The 7769-nt window shown below is 42.8% G+C and overlaps 1 long non-coding RNA gene across 2 annotated transcripts; it reads right to left on the bottom strand.

Moving 5' to 3' along the window:
- Positions 1-267: 267 nt before the first annotated feature.
- LOC124667259 lies at positions 268-5859 on the bottom strand. Of its 2 annotated transcripts, none has more exons than XR_006991207.1 (4): positions 5562-5859; positions 5156-5461; positions 1824-5061; positions 268-1706 (listed from the first exon to the last, which is right to left on the bottom strand). It is a non-coding gene; the product is annotated as an uncharacterized LOC124667259 (long non-coding RNA). The 2 variants fall into 2 exon arrangements; XR_006991208.1 differs by having other exon boundaries at positions 4062-5061.
- Positions 5860-7769: the final 1910 nt, after the last annotated feature.

The raw sequence follows: 7769 nt of genomic DNA, 5'->3' as shown, positions 1-7769 counted from the left end.
TCTGTGAAAAGTGTGAACATGAAAAAGTTGCGATTTTTCATTATCTATCCAACGGTATATCATTTGCATAGTTCCAACAAATGGTTGATAAACTTGTGGTATAATGAGTACATCTGAAGAAAACGGGAAGTTCAGGTAAGTTCGACAGAAAGTTGAACCCTGTTATCCGGGAAGTGCAACCTTGTGTTCAGGAAAGTACAAGTCGGTGCTCAGAATATTATTCTGCAACTGGTTGCAGAATAGTGCTGGTATATATATATATATATATACGAAAGCTGCCCATTGTCAGCCCAAGGCAAATAAGGAAACATGTACAGTCGCCACACGCTATACAGTGCATGAAGTCAGCCGATTTCCAAATGTGCAGTTCAAAAAATCATGTGTTTCAGGCAAACAGCAGACTGCACCGTCTGTTGGGCCGCCTGCAACTCTGTCTGTGGACAGTACATGGGCTTCGGTGCCAAATATTCAAAATTTGAATCCGTTCAGGTACTTAACCAGTAGATTCACATGGGCTGGCCAAAGCAGGGTGATTCGGTACCTAGAAGTGGCGTCACATGGGCTCAAAGCATCCATGCCGATTTTCTTCACGTGAATTCATCCCTAATGTGTCATGGAAAGCTGTCTCCCAGGGAATGGGCTTTGAAAATCCCTACTTTGGTTGTATACATACACTGCTGACAACATGGTTCAGCACCCAACGTTGAAATGACCCAACATGGCAAAATAAAACAGCTTTTCTCAAATTATTCGGCACCATGTCTGAACTTGTCAAGTACCTGTGCATACAGCTCAATATACCATGGTCTGCAGAAAGCTCAAGAAAAAACTGCTTTTCTCAAATTATTCGGCACCATGTCTGAACTTGTTGAGTACCTGTGCATATAGCGTAAGGGGTGCATCGACAAAGCACCATCTTCACCGGCAATTCGGTACTAGAAAACCAATGATTCAGCGCATCAGAGGAATTTGCTACACTCCATCGACAAAGCACCATCTTCTCCGGCAAATGGGAACACCAGCGGGAACATTGCACCGTTAGGGTGCCATAGCTGTCACGGGTCACAAAACCATGTCATAGCTCTTTAGTTTGTTAGATTCAGCACCTCAGAGCAACCTGTTAAGCACCCACATGATTCAGCACCTCAGAGCAACCTGTTAAGCACCCACAAACAAAACAAGGGTCATCTAGGTACAGACAGATATGGATCCAGGAACTGAATGATAAAAGTCAGTATAAATACTCCTGACATCATTTATCTATAGTTTAGAGCAACATTAAAAAGTAATCACTGTCAAATGTCAACTGCAACAGAATGTGCACTTTAGTGGCATCCAATTAATTTTAGTGACACAAGTGATCCAAAGAACTTGATCTGTTCCCAAACAAATCAAGTATCACCCCAGGTACCGACAGAACTATAATCAAGTACTGAATGATGAAAGACCACTACCACAAAAGAGCACTGTCATAGCAATATGAAAAACCATGAGCAAAGAAAGGACATGCCTTGGTGTAATGCTCTGGGAAAGATGGTTGACTGCAGGGTGTCTATAAAACGATTCAGCACCTCAGAGCAACTTGTTAAGCACCCCTACAGAACACAGTACACTGTCATAGCTCTTTAGTTTGTAAGATTCAGCACCTCTGAGCAACCTATTAAGCACCCATACGATGCAGCACATCAGAGCAACCTGTTAAGCACCTACATGATTCAGCACATCAGAGCAATGTGTTAAGCACCCACATGATTCAGCACATCAGAGCAATGGGTTGCAAGCTAAGTATATAATTTAATAAACTTGGGCCATAATTACATAACCTAAACTTTTACTTCATCACATAAGCTGTACCCACTCCGGAAACACTAAATCACCATATTCACAAGGCACAAACGTTTTTCACACCACAGGTACTTGGAATATACTCGTTCAATCTACATACACAAAGTTCAAGCAAACGATTAAATATACTCGTTCAAGATTAGTGCTTCAACACTTTGTAGCAGTAGGAAACAAATCAGGAATTAGACAGAGATCACACTAATATAAACAATGCAAGAACATTCAAAATCAAATCAAGAACCCCACCCTGTCATCATATGCACCATACACAAGGCATGCCATTCAGCACCCTCACCCATGATATGGTTGATTCAGCACCCCAAAGAAATTTGTTAAGCACCCCAAAATACCAAGTAGAACATCAATCTCTAAAAAAATTTGCAAGTACCAAAACTGATTCAGCACCCCAAAGAAATTTGTTAAGTGCCCATATGATTCAGCACCTCCAGGCAAAAAGTTAAGCACATCAGAGCAATCGTTATTTAAGCACTCATATAAGGTGCACTTGGCACCAGCAGCGAGCAACATAATGAGCTTACTAAAGTTGGACAACCAGACAACACATATGCAAAGAATACGCCGCTCGCACGTGGCTGGGCGACCTCGAAACTATCGGAAACCTGCATAACTATATGACAAACTGACAGATAACTACATTATTCAGTCCAAAGGAAATGGTTCATCTTACATGTATGTAGGCATGTTTCTTAAAGGCCTGCCATATTCAGTCCAAAGGAAATGAAATGTTCAGTAGTACCGTTCGGTCCAAACTTCAGTAGTGAAGCAGAGAACAAAAATCTTCAGTAGTACCGTTCGGTCCAAACTTATACAATCAACAGGCAGTGAAATGAGATAAAGAAGTCTGAAGTCCACAAAACAGAAGCGATGTCACGTCTTTCAAAAAGGTAAAAGTATAGTCAAGTGCGCAGAACCTACATGCATGAATTAACAAGCAATGAAACAGGAGCAGTACATAAGGCACTGAAGCATACATACACAGGTGACAGCGAGGAAATGTGAAAACTGAATCTTATTTCCATACACATTATTCATTACCAGGAGATCAATGACTCAGCACCAGAAACCACTTGATTCAGCACCTGAGATTAAATTGTTAAGCACCTATACGAATCAGCACCCTGCTTGAACTATCTCACTTTCCTGTGCATCGACGGTTAATCATGGATTCACTTAAATTATTTTCCGAGTAACTCTATTTATCTAGAAATTATTTCAGTCATCAAGCACCATCCAAACTTACTTTCAGTACCCATGTTGCCCACAAAAACAACCCATGAATTGAGGTACTTGATTATCTCTAGCTAGGTACTGAATAAGAACCTCAGAGTTATTTGTTAAGTACCCATGATATTCAAACATATGATTCAGCACTGAAAGTACTAATTTAAGAAAACTACTCTGAACTGTGATGGAAGTACTAATTTAAGTAATTTAGATTAGTTGTCCCAAGTGCAAGCAGCAGCTTTGTAAACAAAAAGAATAAGCCTGATGGTTATGTATCTTAGCACCTGTCAGCAAGTACCAGTAGCCTAATGGTTACGTACTTTCATATGTACCTGATGAATATGAACTTGGTGCTAAATTGTTAATCGGCACCACACACTGAATTGTTAAGCACCTGTGTTCATTCAAGAATAAGACGACCATGAAATGGAATCGGAGCATGAACCAACTTTGCATTGGCAATTTCGAATGAGAAAAAATTCATACATGATTTTGGGTGCTCTCACTCAGGTTCATTTTCAGTCACGACTGACATATTGAGAACAACAGACAAAATCCATGGGATTATCACCCAAATCATCAATAGGGTTCAGAGTGTTATCGGACCTACTTCAACTGAACAAAAGAAACAGAATCATGATACTCAAGAAGTATTCATTTATAAGGTTCAGAGTGTTGATCCGGCATGTTAAACACCGCTACTGAAAAATGTTTGAACCAAGGTCGATCCCTTCTCGGAGTTAGTAGTACCTAGGTCGAATCACTAACTTCCAACATAAGCTCAACGAAAAGTATTTAGTGTCCATTTAGAGAACCTTGCATCTACCAGTGCATCCTATCGACATGCTAATGAGTCAACTACAGGTTTAATTTGGCTAAGAACTAGCTAATGTGCTTAAATATTTAGTGCCTACAAATACTCAAATAGTATTCAACTTATTCGGTTCCTACAGGATGTAAGATTCCAGCACCTGAATAATTGTTCATGCCTTGCAAACAACCACGCGATCATTTGCTTCAAGAATATGACCTACAGCCAAAAGGATGCCAGCAGTGTAAGGCAACGCGTCGTAACTTATCAAGCACCTAGAGATAAACCATAGGAACACAACCATAGATAGGGAAAAGGAATAGGCGTCTAATACACAAATACATAGACATGACTGAAATGAACAAAACAAATTAACCAAGAAAGAAATTGGAAAATGGAACATGTGAATCTTAAGAATGTCGTAAACTGAAATAAAAAGTTGGAGACAAATGTTGCGCTGAAGAAAAATCCATCAAGCAGCATCCGCCATGCATCAAAAACAAGAAGGCAGACGAAGGATGTGCAAATACAATGTCAAATGTGTCAAGATCTTACACAGGATGTCTAGGAGAAAACTCATCACAACTCAAGTGTATGCTTAAGATTTCCATGCAACTAGAAACGAGTAGCACACACGGGTGCTTTTGAAGCAATATCTTTGTTCTTAACGTGCATTGAGAGAAAACAACTATAAAAATGATACCTAAATCTCTTTTATAATGTAATTTGAAGAAGCAAGCAACATATTCAGAGACCAGGTTTACAAAGGCCTAGTCCAATGCGACCAAATTATAAGTTCTGCAGCAACAAACATGACACCTCGGCATGTAAAATGTAATTATCACTAAAACGTTTGGCAAGCACAGAAAACTGACATCAAGGGTAGTGCATAGAGGTGATTCAAAATATTTAGCAAGGTTGAAAGCGAGGGCACGTTTTGGACAGACATAAATACATGGAACTAGAATCACGGTCTACATTTCAGAACTAACTTCTGCAGGAAAAAATTCACATGAAATTGATTGGCAGTTAGTTTCTGGACGCCTTATGGTTTCTACGATGTCAAGGTTTCCGGAACAACTGTGCCATGGGTGCCCTCGTCCAGCCCTGCAGACCACTGACGAAGTCCATCCGAGTTCCTCCCAAATCCATGAGAAATACTGTAGCAAGCAAAACGATACAGAGCATTAATAAACCAACTCGTGTCCTAGAAAATCACATGCAAAACACCACGACTATTAATATGAAACTTACTGAGGTCGTCAAGCACTTGAAAAATCCAGCTAAACCGAGCGGTGGATGCACCCGGGCGGCCGGTGGTGACGGGCGCCCTCCTGAAAATAGAGGCAGGCTGGAGGTCGAGGACGGGGCGACTGTTCCGAAGCTGGAGGCTCCGCGCTGCAGGTAGCCGAGGGAGCGGCGGTGGAGACCGGATCAGGCACGAGCACACCTCATGGGTTGGTAGCGGATCCAAGTGGGGGGTGCGCAAGATGCAGCTCGCGTCGCCCCTTTGATCCATCCCTCTCGCGAATGGCATCAGACAAATCACAACTTGCAACACTGCATTGAAGTCACGGGATATATGAAGAATTAATGTTATCTTGTGCAGCGCAACAGAACTGAAGATAAAAAAGGCAAAAGGGGGTCAATCTCCACTTACCGAAGATGCTCTGCACTTCAATTTTTTTTTGCCTCTGCTTGATTGCTTAGTAGAGGTGAATCTAGCCGCGGGCACCCGGCAAGCACACTGCAGAAGTGGCCGCCCGTCGTCGAACGCCCCGGAGGACGTCGTGTACATTGCACGAAACGGAATCACTCCCATCCATCCTGACCGTGGGAGGTCCGACGGCGATGAAGGAGTGGGCGTGATTTCCGGCTAGGAGCAATCAAATCGACGGACCAAGGGGCGGGGACGCGGCGGCTGGACGGGGAAGCAGCGGCGCGTGGGCGATGCTGTTCGTGGCGATGCACCGGGCAGGCCGGCGAATCGTCTATGCGTCGGGCCGGCCGGGGGAGCGGCGGGGACGCGGAGACGGTACGGTGGACCGGCGGCGCGTGTGCGATGCGCCGGGCAGGCCGTGGAATCGGCGATGCGCCGGGACGGACGGGGGATCGGCGGGGACGCTGCGAGTGGACGGGGAAGCGGCGGCGCGTTGGCGATGCTGCTCGTGGCGGCGTTGGATCCTCTGGCCGGGGAAGCGTCGATGCGCCAGGCCGGCCGGGGAAGCGGCGTGCGCCGGGCCAGCCGGGGCGGGCTTGAACTGTCCGGCGGATCCTGGTGCGTGGCCTACGTTTCGGCTCGTCGTGGCCGGCGTGTCTGGGTTGGTCGGGGGTGTGCGGGGCGGTTGGATCTGGCCGGAGCTGTGCCGGTCGGGGTGAGGACTGAGGAGGGTTGGCTTTTTATCGTGCGTGATGTGAGTGTGGTGAGATGAAGTGGCGGTCCATGCCTGTGGCCAGAACAAGTACTGTCAGGAGGCACAGTGGTCCATGACAGGACACAATATGGACCATCAAAAAGCTACTCCTCAAAATTCCTCTTTGGGACACTGGACCACAATCATAAAATGCAACAAATTGAGACAAAACTTGTTTCTAGCACGAATCTCCGAGGCAGTGGATGGTGAGAGATGTGTCACCACGGTGACCGCACATACATATAGTTTTGTCTATATATATATATATACATACAGTAAGCATTCAAGTTGATGAACAAGGTCTAGACATATTCAAAACAGAAAAAACATGTATCTACCCCCTAACCCTTAACTATGTCTTATGAAGTCAAGCATGAAGAGAAGTGGTTTTGGGTTTCAAACATGGAAATTTCTAAAACATCCCAAAAGCTTAATTTAAGAGTGAATAAGAAGGATACAAGCTTACCTTTTCATTTTCAGGATTTATGCTTGTTTAAATCTTGGTCAAACATAAGATTTGACCAACACACACATAGTCTTCTTATGTCATATAGTAAGCATTCAAGTTGATAAACAAGCATGTGTAGACATATTCAAACCCGACAAATCATGTATCTACCCCTAACCCTAATCTCTGTCTTATGAAGTCAACCATGCATGAAGAGAAGTGGTTTTGGGTTTCAAACATTGAGATTTCAAGAACCCCCAAAAGCTTCATTTTAGAATGACTAAGAAGGATCCATGCTTGCCTTTTCATTTTCATGTGTTTTAAACTTGCTTAAATCTTGGTCAAATCTAGGATTTGACCAAGATTCAAATGGGCATAAACATTTAGAAAAAATCAAAAAATGAAAACCAAAGCACATAGCCTAGCTTCTTATATGTCATATATATAGTAAGCATTCAAGTTTATGAACAAGGTCTAGACATATTCAAAACAGAAAAGCATGTATCTACCCCTAACCCTTGACTATGTCTTATGAAGTCAAGCATATGAAGAGAAGTGGTTTTGGGTTTCAAACATGGAAATTTCAAAAACTTCCCAAAAGCTTAATTTTAGAGTGAGTAAGAAGGATCCAAGCTTACCTTTCCATTTTCAGGATTTATGCTTGTTTAAATCTTGGTCAAACATAGGATTTGAACAAGATTCAAATGGGCATAAACATTCAGAAAAAAATAAAAATAAAAAGCCAACGCACATATAGTCTTCTTATGTCATATAGTAAGCATTCAAGTTGATAAACAAGCATGTCTAGACATATTCAAACCCGACAAATCATGTATCTACCCCCTAAAACCCTAAACTAGCTTTGTCTTATATATGAAGTCAAGCATGAAGAGAAATGGTTTTGGGTTTCGAACATGGAAATTTCAAGAACCCACCAAAGCTTCATTTTAGAGTGACTAGGAAGGATCCAGGCTTACCTTTTCATTTTCATGTTTAAACTTGTTTA

Source organism: Lolium rigidum, chromosome 6, assembly GCF_022539505.1.
Source record: "Lolium rigidum isolate FL_2022 chromosome 6, APGP_CSIRO_Lrig_0.1, whole genome shotgun sequence".
Classification (NCBI taxonomy): Eukaryota; Viridiplantae; Streptophyta; class Magnoliopsida; order Poales; family Poaceae; genus Lolium; species Lolium rigidum.
The sequence above is the reverse complement of the archived record's forward strand: the minus strand, read 5'-3'. Positions and strand labels throughout refer to the sequence as shown.